Source organism: Eucalyptus grandis, chromosome 1 (genome assembly GCF_016545825.1).
Source record: "Eucalyptus grandis isolate ANBG69807.140 chromosome 1, ASM1654582v1, whole genome shotgun sequence".
Lineage (NCBI taxonomy): Eukaryota > Viridiplantae > Streptophyta > Magnoliopsida > Myrtales > Myrtaceae > Eucalyptus > Eucalyptus grandis.
In genome coordinates, this window is record NC_052612.1 from 20,048,863 (window position 1) to 20,063,554 (window position 14,692).

Sequence of the window (14,692 nt, forward strand, 5' to 3'; positions counted from 1 at the left end):
TAAATTTACATTTGAAGAGGAATAACTCGTCTCCTCATTCTGTTCTATCCTGTGCCAAGAACGTCTAGGGATGACAATTGACGAATAGTATTTTCAGTTTTGCCTCCCTCTTCCACTCTATTCATACAAATCAAACTTATCTGAGAGGCCTTGGATTGCTGGGCTTGTCATCGGATTTACTTTTCTTTGGTATTAACATACATCGATGTTGGAAATGTATCAATCAGCCTTATTGGTCATTTGGTACGGTTTTTTCATCTACTTCAATTACTCTAAAAATGAGTGCTACAACTTTTATGTGGTATTTGCAGAACACCTTGCAATTAGAGGCTATAGAATCTCTGCAACTACACTGCAATAGTTTCGAGAAATATAGGAAATGCCATCGTGTTATCAAACACGTACAACACTTCAAAAAGCAATTAAAACAAGGTTATAACATAACCATAGTTATGAGACAATACATTTGAAGACATTTTGTACCTCATGTTAGGTGCATCCAACACAAGTCTGATAGCCTCTTAAGATGTTATAATCTCCCTTGAAATTAAAGTCCAAATTCCCGGAAATGTGAACATTCAATTGGTTGAATGCGCTTTCAAAGTTGCCCGAGAGTACATTCTATTAAATTGTCGACGAAAAAATGCTTTCCACATGTGACATTGAAATGCGTGATTGCTTCTCAAGAAATTGATGCCGAAAATGTGTCATGAGCTTAATTCATACAAGCGCACACGTTTCTTGTCCTGCTAATTTGCTTCTTTACTCACTAAACCTACCCACTGGGTTTTCTCAAAGCTATCCCGATGTTGATGCTACAAAAGAAGCTACTCGCACAGGGATGGGAAAATTGTCGAAAAGTCATAACGTTTCTTTTCCTGCTAATTTGCTTCTTAACTCGCCAAGCCTAACCACAGGGTTCTCTCAAAGCTATCCTGATGTTGATGCTAGAAAATAAGCTGTTCACGTGGGAACGGGAAAATTATCAAAAAGTCATAACGTTTCTTATCCTGCTAATTTGCTTCTTGACTCGCTAAGCCTACCCAAAGGGTTCTTTCAAAGCTATCTTGATGTTGATGCTAAAAAAGAAGCTGTTCACAGGAACGGAAAATTGTCAAAAATTCATAAACCTATTGCATTTTTATCAATTCAATTTTACACCTTTTAATTATATCAATTGATTCATAATCTTTTCACATTCTATCAGTTGAGTCCATTTATCAATTTTGGCCATAAATATTAACTGCCTTATGTGGCATGGCTAGCGGTGATATAGATAATTTATAATAATATTTTAATATTTTTCAAATTTATTTATTTATTATTTTCTTATCTTTTTTTCCTTCCCTTTCTAGCCGGTTATTGGGCCTTGACGATGGCCGATGACTAGCTAGAGATTAGGGTTAGCGAGGTCGACCTCACTATCACTGGGTAAAAAGAAAAAAAGAAAAAAGGAAAAAGGAAAAAATGAAAAAAGAAAAGAAAAAATAGATTTAATATATTATTAAAAAATTATTAAAAATTGTCCACATTAACTTTGGCCATGCCTGTAGGATGGTGGGCATCCATGTTAGCAATTTCGGTCAAAATTGATTGATGAATTAAAATAGCAAAACGTGAAAATGTTTAAGACTCAATTGACATAATTAAAAGTTCTAAGATTGAATTGGCAAAAGTATAATATATTTAGGACTTTTTAAACAATTTTCCCCACAAGAATTAACTACTCATAACAGAACAGAACCAAAGACTCACTACATAAGCTCAATCATCCGACAACAACTCATTCATTCTTAAAGTTCGCACAACTAAAGCTCATTCCATTTTATTGAGCAAAAGTTGTTGGTGATAGATTCACCGAGTAATTGATAGGGGTCATCAATTGAATCCTCTGTAAGACATAAAAATTCATGATGTGGAAGCCAGGATCAATTAAAGACAAACCTCTAGCCATTGTTCTTGTTCACGTTCGTTAGAATCACCTGAAATCAAAGAAAAATTGGGGACACACTACTAACCCAATTCCCTCACGTACTGATGGTGTATTCCAAATATGAGAGTTTGTGTTAGACCTTGTCATCACCCCGTCAGAAATGAACATACGTTCCCTTTTATATCCTGTCTCCCATAAAGACGGTTACCAAATGGGCGGTTGTCACGAAATGATATGAAGCGTGGAAAAACTTCATGTCGAATAGTCACAACTTTAAGAGAAAATGTGGGATCATAAAAATAAATAATATTCTCCCACTTGATCCCATCATTTTCATCATATGGATTATCCAACTAATTCCACAAAAACTTTATGCTTAAAGAAAAGAAACAAAACGCATGGATCATGGTGACATGTCCTCTAAGAGTGAGTAATATCTTCCATGTATCACAATGCATCTTATTTCTTTAATGTCAGCCTATATGTGACAACATATCTTAATGAATAAACCCCATGTTTATTCTAGAACCAATGATAAATGTTATTCTCATAAACAACAAAATGTGTACACCAAAATTGAGAATCAACATTACAACTGAATAAGAGTTTCATACAACAAAATCGTTCGACGACAAATCACATGATGGGACCTATTCCCATACTAGTTACATGATCCTTATACTTCATTGGTGGCATGTCTTTAGTTAAAGGATCGGCTATCATCAATTTAGTGCTAACGTGTTCAATGACTACTTTATTCTCCTTAACATGTTCCCTTATGGCTAAATACTTAATATTGATATGCTTACTTCGACTGCCACTTTTGGCATTTTTAGCCATAAAAACCGCAGCTGAATTGTCACAATATATTCTTAATGGCCTAGAAATAGAATCAACAATTCTAAGCCTAGTAATGAAACTCTTCAACCATACACCATGCGAGGTAGCCTCAAGACAAGAAACGAACTCAGCCTCCATAGTGGAAGTAGCAGTCAAAGTCTGCTTGGCACTTCTCCATGACACGGCTCCGCCAGCTAACATAAAAATGTATCCATATGTTGATTTTCGTGAATCAACACAGCCCGTGAAGTCCGCATCCGAATAACCGACCACTTCTAGGTTGTTAGTTCGTCTATACATAAGCATATAGTCTTTGGTACCTTGAAGGTATCTTATTACTTTCTTTGCAACTCTCCAGTAGTCTAAACCTGGATTACTCTGATATCTTCCCAACATTCCCACAGTAAAAGCGATATCAGGTCGAGTGCAAACCTGAGCATATATCAAGCTTCCAACAGCAGAAGCATATGGAATGTTGTACATTTGTTCCATTTCTAGATCATTCTTCAGGCATTGGTTCAAATTGAACCTGTCACCCTCCAAAATGGGTGCTATACTTGGTGAACAATCTTTCATCCGAAATCTCTCTAGGACCTTATTGATATAGGTTTCTTGAGATAGTCCTAAAATGCCTCGAGGTCTATCTCTATGGATCTTAATGCCGATGACATAAGATGCCTCACCCATATCCTTCTTGTCAAAACTCTTAGAGAGAAATTGTTTCACCTCATGTAGCAACGCCTTATCATTGGTTGCAAGTAATATATCATCCACATACAGCACAAGGAAAATTTTTTTACTCCCACTGACCTTCTGGTATATACATTGATCCATGACATTCTCTACAAAACCTAATGAAGATATGATTTCATGGAACCTTAAGTACCATTGGTGAGATACTTGTTTCAAGCCATATATAGATTTCTTAAGCTTGCACACTAAATGCTCACCTTTACTAGAGGGGAATCCTTTAGGTTGTTTCATGTAAACCTCCTCCTCCAGTTCTCCATTGAGGAATGCTGTTTTCACATCCATCTGATGTAATTCCATATCAAAATAGGCAATCAATGCCAAAACAATACGAAGAGAATCTTTCTTAGATACAGGAGAAAAAGTCTCAGTGTAATCGATTCCTTCCTTTTGAGTGAATCCTTTGGCAACGAGTCTAGCTTTATATCTTTCAATGTTACCCAATGAGTCCTTCTTAGTTTTAAAGACCCATTTACAACCAATGGCCTTCGCACCATCAGGTAACTGAACCAAATCCCAGACTTCGTTAGATGCCATAGAACTCATCTCTTCCTTCATGGCATTGTATCACAAATTAGATTTATCACTATTCATGGCTTGTGAAAACGTTTCGGGATCATTCTCAGCTCCAATATTAGTCAGACTCTTGTAAATACACAATATAATCACTACGAATAGCTGATTTCTTTATTCTAGCAGATCTTCTCAATATTGCATCAACATTCTCTTGAGGAGCATGTTGCTCAACTGGTTGTTCAACAGTTTCTGGTAATTGTTGAACAATTGGATCTACTAGATCAATATCAGCAGGTTGTGGAACTTCAACGATTGGTTGTTCGATAGCCAACTGAACTAAATGGGCATTATAAGCAACAACCAACCTTAAACTTGAGGTGAAAGGTTGAGTGTCTGAATGATATTCCTTAGGAACAAGGTCCCTCGGTCGATCGCTTCCACTGATCAAGTCATTTTCAAGAAATTTAGCATTTCTTGATTCCACAATCCTAATGGTATGAGATGGACAATAAAACCTATATCCCTTAGATCTTTCAGCATATCCAATGAAATACCCACTTATGATCCTTGGGTTCAACTTATTTTCTTGTGGATTATAAACTCTCACTTCAAACGGGCATCCCCAAACGCGCACATGATGTAAACTCGGTTTCCAACCCTTAAATAACTCAAAAGGTGTCTTTGGGATAGCCTTTGTTGGAACTCGGTTTAATATGTACACTGTTGTCTTAAGTGCTTCAGTCCACAAGGATTTAGGAAGTTTGGAGCTGCTAAGCATACTACGCACCATGTCCAATAAGGTCCGGTTTCTTCTTTCCGCTACGCCGTTTTGGTCCGGAGAACCAGGCATAGTATATTGGGCAACTATCCCATGCTCTTGAAGAAATCTTGCAAATGGACCAGGTGCTTGTCCATCTTCAGTGTATCTATAATAGAATTCTCCACATCTATCTGATCTCATGATCTTAATTTGCTTATCTCATTATTTCTCTACTTCTACCTTAAATACCTTAAAGGCATCTAATGCTTCATATTTATTATGAATCAAGTAGAGATACATATAACGTGAGTAATCATCTATGAAGGAGATGAAGTATTTCTAACCACATGAGTCCATATCCGGACTACATATATCCGTATGTATGATTTCTAATATTTTTGTACTTCTCTTAACACATTTCTTTGATTTGTTAGTCTGCTTTCCGTTTATGCAGTCCACACAAGTATCACAATCGGTAAAATCTAAAGTACCGAGTACTCCATCATTTATTAATCGCTTATTCTTTCTATGGAAATATGTCCCAATCTCTGATGCCACAACATAGAGAAATGTTCTTTCACAACACATCGTTTCATACCAACTTTATCATGAACATGCATTGCATCATAATAGGCATTGTCTTGTAAATTAATTCGAAAAAGACCATCAGACAAAGTACCACTCCCGACAATTTCATATTTAAATGATAAACAGAAGTTTGAATATGAAAAGTTAAAGGAGTATCCCAAAGGTACAAGTCTTGAAACTGAAATTAAGTTTCTAGAAAAACTAGGAACATAAAAGGTCATTTCCAAATTCAAAACAAAGCCACTATTGAGAACTAGTCTACATGTCCCAATAGCTTCCACATGCGAGCGCATCTTGTTTTCTGAATAGATGCTTTGTTCACTTCCCACTGGCTTCCTGTGGTTTTGAAAACCCTACATGGAATTCGAAATATGGATTGTAGATCCAGAATCAATCCACCAAGTGTTGTGACTTACATCAGTCATATTAGATTCATAACAAACACAAGAGATTGGATTACCTTTCTTCTCGAGCCAGGCCTTAAATTTGACACAATTCTTCTTTATATGCCCCTTCTGTTTACAGAAGAAACATTTGGATTCTTTCTTAATGTCAACTTGGGGAGGTATTTTACATTTTCCCTTATGCTTGCCATAGCCCTTATTCTTTCATTGTGTTGCCAAATGAGCACTTTCTCCCAATTCCATAATCAGTCTTTCTTCCTCTTGAACATACATGGTCATGAGTTCATTAATTGACCATTTATTCTTATGTGTGTTGTAAGAGATCTTGAAAGGTGCATACTGTTGTGGGAGAGTGTTCAGAATATAATACACAAGAAAAGATTCAGATATCTCAACCTCAAGTTTCTTAAACTGAGCTGCAATGTCCCTCATTTGCATGATGTGCTCATGCACACCTCTAACACTATTGAGCTTCAATGATGAAAACTTCATAATTAGGGTCATGGCATGCGCCTTCTTAGAACTCTCAAACTGTGCATCTATGGCCTCCAATAAAGCCTTAGCATTGCTATGCTGAGCAACCAAACCACGAATACTAGGAGATATTTTAGCTCTTATAAACATCGCACAAATGCGGTTGGACCGCTCCCATTGGTTATAAAGAGCTATCTCAGCTGAAGTGCTCGAATCAGTAGGAGCAGGTGGTTTGTCTTTCCTTATAGCATAGTCAATGTCCATCCACCCTAATTGAAGAAGAACTAACTCCTTCCAAACTTTATAGTTCTCACCATTCAGTATGGGTACATCAAACTTAAATTCAGAGAAATTCACAGGTTGCGAAACTGCATATCAAATAATCATGCTTATGTCACAAATTTGAGGCAAATATAAATAAATCATGTTTTACCAATGTAAACATGTCACAATATGAATCACATAACATAAAAACTACCCGTGGGCTAAGTTTTTAATTTAAATAGATTCATAATTACTTCATGAAGAAACTACCATATTATATGCATTTTCTTAATCCCTGTGGATAAATTAAGAAAAATAATATGATATTTCATCCTAATTAATGATATTAATATAATGAAAATTCCTGTGGGATAAAATTCATCATATTAATATAATTAATTACAATCAATGTCCATTTCTAAATATGATCCGGAGGCTTTTAATATATAATTTTAATTAATTAAAGATGTTGTGGCCACTATCTAATTAATTAAATATATGGACCATTGGACATTTAATTTCATGCATAAAATACTCATAAAAATGCACGAAATGACATAATAAATAAATACATCAATGGCAGAACAGTAAATAAATAAATTGGCCAAGGGCAAGATTGTAAAAACATGAAAAATTTGGGGCAAAGATGTAAAAGCAGCCGCGGGTGGGAGACGACAGGTGCGTGCCAAGCACGCGCCAGAATCTGCGCGGGTGCATGCCCTGCACGCGCGCGGTTCAGCGCGCAGGCGCGTGCAACGCACGCGCCTGGCAACTATTGCGCGCATGGATCCCACGTGGTTGAGCGCGCGTGAGAGCGCGTGGCGCGTGGGTTCCATGCGCCTTCTTCCTCGTGCCCAGAACGAATTTCTTCGCCGTTTTTCGTCGTTCCGCCGCGGTTTCACCGGCCATTTCTCCTCCGGCAGCCCATCTCAGACACAAATGAATAGTGGGTTTTGAAGAGCATGCCGGCACGACCACATGGGTCCAAGTTTCGGCGAAAATGAGCAAAAATTGCCCCAAATCATACGAAAATTTCCCAAAACACAATTCCTCAACCACCGTGACTTCTGCCGCCCGATTAGCTTCCGGTGAACACTGATATGCCGAAATAACTCATGGCTAATATTCCTCATGGTGGTGTGACCGTATGGGTCCTAATTCGAGGGGTGGGTCACCGGATTTTGCCCGGAATCGGCGAATCTCTCTTGGCCTCAAAACTTCGAGTTACTGTTCATCCTAAAAAATGCCCGAAAATACACCGAAAAAACATAAAAAATACAACAAAACAAGGCAGAGGCTTTTAACATGCTCTGATACCAAATGTAAGACATAAAAGTTCATGATGTGGAAGCCAGGATCAATTAAAGACAAACCTCTTGCCATTGTTCTTGTTCACGTTCATCAGAATCACCTGAAATCAAAGAAAAATTGGGGACACACTACAAACCCAATTCCAGGTGCGATTGGATGGGCATTTAGAAAGCCCATTCAGCCCCCAAAGCCCCTTCAGCCAAAATATGGGTGTTTGGCAACCAATTTCAAGGAGCTTTCAAATGAAAGCCAGCCCTTGGGAATGCTGAAAGCCTAAGGCTGGTAGGGCTTTCAGCATTCTACCAAATGCTGAAAATATTTTTTTCTTCCTAAACTACTCTCATTAATTTTTCATATTTCCGTTATTGCCTCTGTATTTATTTATTTTTTAAATGAAAAAGGAGCAGCACTTCGCCGTCGGGGAAGGGCGACGGCTGCCGGCGAGCCAGATCTGGCGCCGGTGGCCGTCGCCTAAGGTCGCCCAGGTCGGGCGACCCTCGTTGAGGGTCGTGCGACCCAGCCGAGGGCCGCCGGAGGTCGCTCGACCCAAGGGCCGCACGACCCGGCTACCGCCGCTGGGTCTCGTGGCCGCGAGCAAGGGTCGCACGACGGGTCGCGGGACCCAGGCGGTGGTCGCCTGGGTCGTGCGGCCCTTGGGTCGAGCGACCCTGGTCGCCCAAGGTCGGGCGACCTCCGGCGGCCCTCAGTTGGGTCGCGCGACCCTCGTCGAGCGTCACCCGAGGTCGGGCAACCTCGGCGGCCCTCGGATGGGTCGTGCGACCCTTGCTGGAGGTCGCTCGACCTCAGGCAACCTCAGCCGACGGCCGCTGGTGCCAGATCTGGCTCGCCGGTGGCCGCAGCCCTTCGCCGGACCGGCGAAGGGTTTAGTTGAATTTTCAAAAAAAAAAAGAAAAAAGAAAAAAATATATATTTTGGCCCAAACTTATTGTCCTTATTGGAATAATGATCGACTGGGTGGCCAAGACTCTTTCACTACCTGACTAGTCTCCATCGAGTATGGTAGTCCCACTATCCCACACGCACTGAGTATTTACTATTAATAAACAAACAAAATATTGATCATGCGCCTAATTTACACACAAATGTCCAATCCTTACCCGTTAATTCAATTTCGTGAGGCTATGCGCACTTCTTTCGCTCCACTAATTTATGCAAAGGATAAGCAGACTTCATGTGTTAGGACCAAGTGAGCGCGATTTTCACTCATACGTGCTAAGATCGTTGCTACTAAAATATAGTTATTTGACTGCTGAATCTATATAAATATATGATGACGAGCTTTTCTCTAAACATTGTCTTCAACGTTAACACAATAGAACTCTAGATAATAAGGGATTGGTCATTCTCTACACAAGAAATACATTCCTTACACTTTCCACGTGATTTATCACCTATTTATTACCCGGCTTCTTCCTATCCTTTCCCTCCCTCTTTATTATATCTTCATTCTAATTGCAACTCCATTGAATGAAAGAATGCTCCAACCTTGATATTAACATGATTTACTATGTTGGTATCCAAGAACGTTTACTAAAATAGAAATGCATAAATCACTTCCGCCTAAGACATAGCAAACAACAAACGAAACACGATAGTTCGGGTATCACGTCAAATATTTCATTCAATCAGTCGCTCAAAACGATAACGTTATGTTGATATTAGAATATCACAACACAAGCACAATAAATGGGAATTCTTTTTCATGTTTAAATCCCCACGCATCATTTTGGATTAAAAATTCATACTAAAAAATCTGTGCATAAAGCTGATTACGACATGTGAATCACTAGTTGTTTCGTGGCGAGCGAGTTCATCGTTCCGGGCTCGTGACCTGCACACAGTGCAAGAGACATTCTGAACCATACACCTCAATCCTATCATGGAGTACGCTTCGATCCTAGATTTTTTTTTAAAGCGATTGGAAGAGGAAATCCCGTGGGCCTTCCATAAGAAAGCCTTTATTCGGTTCCGGGATGTGCACCGAAGATCAGTCTCCACTACCTTGTCATGACCCGAACCTCAAGCGCATGCACATCCCTCAATAGTGGATTTTGAATTTGCAACATCCCAGGAATTGTTGCCGACCCATTCATTTTATTGCGTAAGCGAAAACGTAATAATAACCTCCAGACAACACAGAAATGTGATAGCCAACATAGGATTATATTTTCATAAAACACACATATTTTTACAATAGTGTTTATGTACATAAAAGTCTAACATAACGGGGGTCTATATAAAAAAGAATAGCTTCTAGGCTAGCTTCACTCCGAGCTCCTCATCTAGCTTCACTCCAAGCTCCTCATCCATGGGATCATGTCCCTTCCTACAACCCTGCTAGACTTTTTGATGGTCCTAGGTGAGCTGTCACCCATTATCTAGATCGGACGAAAGACCCGTCACTATCTAGAAAAGGTTACAGAAGAACTCATACTTCACTTCCAAGAACCCTTTGCATTTGACTTGACAGTCTTCCATCTAGGAACCTAAAAAATTTAGCCCACAACGGGGTGAGACAACGTCTCAATGAGTCCATCCCCTAAATCTCGATTAGGAGAAAAGTACACCCGCATGCATCCTAACCATATTTCTCATAATTCCAGTAACACCAGCACTTTCCTATGTGTCAGTATCAATCAAAACATATATAACTGTATCGAGTTCACATATCATAGGAACATTCTAATATGTATATATATGCACGGGCGTACATATCATTACAATTATATGGGCCCCCAATTACCAGACTAAATTGTTATGATACGTTCCATACCGCACCACACAATTCCGTATCCTAATTAGGTCCCTCAATTTCCATCGTTCATAAGCCTTAACGGACTTCGACCCACTGGTCACGGCCAACTCAATAGTTAGCAGTCTTTCGACCTAGCTAGGCATCGTCTCTCACCATCGAGCATGGCAACGTCCACATCTAGACGGCATTCCGATTAGGAGCATCGGTCCAGCATTCGCTGTGACCGGCATCTGTTGACTTGGGGCATTCCTGAATGAGCATCGTCTAGCCTCAAAGGCTCGTGACAGGATCTCGTATCATTGATGCATTTAATTAATCTCATAATTCATCAATCAATTGCATAATTCAATCACATCATCATATATGTCATTTCTAGCAAACAAAGCATTAAAAACAGTCACAAACTACTACCGACTCTAACCGGTAGAAATTGTTCACTTGCACGTCTTCGATTCTAACTCTATAAATCTAAACAATTGAGTTCAGAAAATTCTCAAATTTGAACATGTTGTAAAAGACACATAAATGAACATTTTTCATGATACACTGAATCCCAGATCCTTCTAGATTCGGCCCAGTAAATCACTCAAACCAGTACCAAAACTAGGTTCGTTCCCAGAAAGTCAGTTTTCCGAAATCAGTTTGGTTTGAGGTCTTCAACATGTCTGTTTGATCTGGAATTTGAGTATGTTAAACTAGAAGAGGTGACAAACAACTTTTTTTGGAGAAAATGTTTTGAAATTCGGATCCCAAGAGTTGATAAAAACCCTTAGAATCCTAAAAGATCACAAGTTCCAACGAAAACTGCAATTCTGTTTGAAAATGACGGAGCTGATATCTCCTTCTTCAAAGTCCCTAAAAATCTTGAGAAAAATATATATTGTATCTGAGGATGTCTAAAACATTTTTTCAGAAGATCTCAACCTCAAATTTGTAACCTATTTCAGTCTACAAAAATGACAAACAACAACATCCAGGAACCAATTCTGAAGAACAGCCTCTGTTTTCACCTAAATCATCCCCAACAATGCAAATTTCCCTAAATTGACTAATATTAACCCATTCTAATACTAATATAACTATCATAGATCATCAATAGTCTATTTAAGCCAACCTAAACCATCCTTAAATATCGTTAATTTCCTAAGCAAGAGTAATCAACCCCTAATCAAGAGTTAGGAATTTAACTCACTTAATTTGTGGATTGAAGAACTCCTGGCAACAGCGGCGCGACGGCGATGAAATCACAAGGCTCGCAACTCGAATGGCAATGGTTCGTTGAAGTTGGGCTCAAGGCCAAGGGCGCTCGGCTTGGACGGACAGTGTGCCGCGATGAGGATGATGGTGGCATGGTGGTGGTGGAAATCGACGACGATGGTGAGACAAGTAGATGATGAAGTTAGAGAAAATAAAAGCAAAGAAATGGAGGTGAAAAAAAGATGGGGGTGCTACAGTAGAAGGGAGAATGTGTGAGGGGGAGAAGAGAAAGAGAGAAGGGAGAGAAAAAGAAAAGAAGGGAGGGGATGTTGTCGAGAGGAGAAAGGGGGGAAGAGGAGAGAGAAACAATAAAGAAATGAGAGGAAGTTAAGGGGGAAATTGTAGCAGAAGGGTCGGCGTAAGTGAGGGGGTGGAAAAGTGGGAGAGAGGGAGAAAAAGAAGAAAAGAGACGGAGAGAAAATTGCGTGCGAAGTAGAAGGGAAGAAAACGTGAGGGGGAGAGAGAGAGAAGAAAGAGAAAAGAAAAGGGAGGAAGAAGACTTTTGGCCAAAGGAGGAGGAAGCGTGAAGGAGAGGTGAAAGAGGAGAGAGAAAGAAAATGAGAGATAATAATAATAATAATAATAATAATAATAATAATAATAATAATAATAATAATAATAATAATAATAATAATAATAATATAATAATAATAATAATAATATTATTATTATTATTATTATTATTATTATTATTATTATTTATTTTTCTTCCAATATCCGATTTTTCATATGATAATTTCTTTTTCTGAAATTTCAGGCACACCAACAATTCGACAGATGATGAGACGACGTCCAATAATTAAATATGGAAACCCTCGAAAATTCGATACTCGAAATCGAATTAAATTTCATGGTTAAAATCGATCGAACACGACTTTAGTAGAACCTAATATATCATGTGGCTTTTAGGGGTTCTCGCGTGGTTGACCCGTGGTCGATAATTTTTTATCCAAGTTTGTGCATCTTCGAATCGTGAACAACCCTCGGTTGTCATGTAATCGCGATGGTTCAATTACATACACTGAATATAATATCAATAGAAAATCAATTTATTGTCGTTTGACGCGAATATCGTAATTGAGCGGAATCACCCGCGAACCAATTACATACTTTAGTCGAATCGATTTATATCCATTTACTAATTGATTTATACAACATAGTATTGACCCTTGTCGATCCTTATGGTCGAGCGGTCGATTTCCGATCGAATATCACAACACAAGCACAATAAATGCGAATTCTTTTTTATGTTTAAATCTCCACACATCATTTTGGATTAAAAATTCATACTAAAAAATTCATGCAGAAAGCCGGTTACAACATGTGAATCACTAGGGGTGCGTTTGTTTGTGTTTCTGTTCAAAAATTGTTCTGGGGAACAGAAATAGAAAAAACTATTTCTGTTCCGGGGAACAATTTTTGACCAGAAAGATGCATTTTGTAAACTTGTTCCGGGAATAAAAAATGAATAGAAACACGTTTGGTAAATTTATATTCTTTTTTTGTTTCTTTTAATTTTTTAATATTTTTATTTTATTTTACCTTTTTTTCCTTCTTTTTCTTCTTTTCTTCTTTTGGCCGGTCGCCGGCCATGGCCAAGGCCGGCGATCGGCCAAAGAAAAAGAAGAAGAAAAGAAGAAGAAAAAAAAAAAAGAGAAAAAAAGAGAGGAGAGAAAATTTGTTCTTCAAAAGTGTTTCCGGAACAAAGAAACAACTTTTTTTGTTTCTTATTTCCGTTCCAATTTTGTTCCAGGAACAAAAAAAAAAAATAGATTTTGAACAAAAACGCAAACAAATGTGTTTCTATTTTTTTTTGTTCCCGGAACAAAAAAACAGAAAATCTGTTTCTGAACAGAAAAAAAGAATACAAACATGCACGCGCTAGTTGTTCCATGGTGAGCAAGTTCATCATTCCGGGCTCGCGACCTGAACACGGCGCAATAGACATCCTGAACCATATACCTCAATCCTATCATGGAGTACGCTTCGATCCTAGATTTTTCAAAAGCGATTGGAAGAGGAAATCCCGTGGGCCTTCCATAAGAAAGCCTTTATTCGGTTCCGAGATGTGCACCGAAGATCAGTCTCCACTCCCTACCATTTTATCAACTGGGGCTTATGTCCGAAACATTCCTCCTTTGTCGAGTGACAACTCAACTAAGCATCATGGTGTAATTCCTAATTTCTGGGAGCATAAATCCGGTATCGGCTTAAACTTCAACCTCGTATTTAGATGTTTAGAAGCAATGGTTTCTACATTTTGAACGAAGGCGCGAGTAGTTGTAAGACATTTAAAGGCACGCTTTTTTTTTTCTTCTTTTCTTACGCTTTGAGCTCTATCTGTTCACTCACTTCAAGATGGGATTCCTTTATAATCATTATGCGTTGCAAAAAGAAAATAAATAGTGAGAAGAGGCTCAATTGGACAAATTGGACCTCCATTGATAAAATTAAATGCTAGTCTAGCATGGGTCAAGCTTGATTGGGTTAACTGGATCAATTTCTCTTGAATTCGTCATTCATAATGTCATTAATTTGATCAAATGGAGTCCAATTGTTGTGCTTAATTGGATTTAAGTTGTTTACCCTTGATTTGACTGCATTTTGGCTAAATTGAATGACTCATGAAATTTGGTGGGAACTGCTAATTGGCTCGAAATTTGGTGAAATTCACCTCTAGCGTGGAATCTCGAAACTGGTTTGGCAATTGAATGTGAAACAACCTCCTGGTCAAATGTCGTGAAGGAAACTTTCCTAGAAAATGACTATAAATGAGTTAATTTTGAATTTGGTCAATCAAAAATCGAAATTCTCCATTT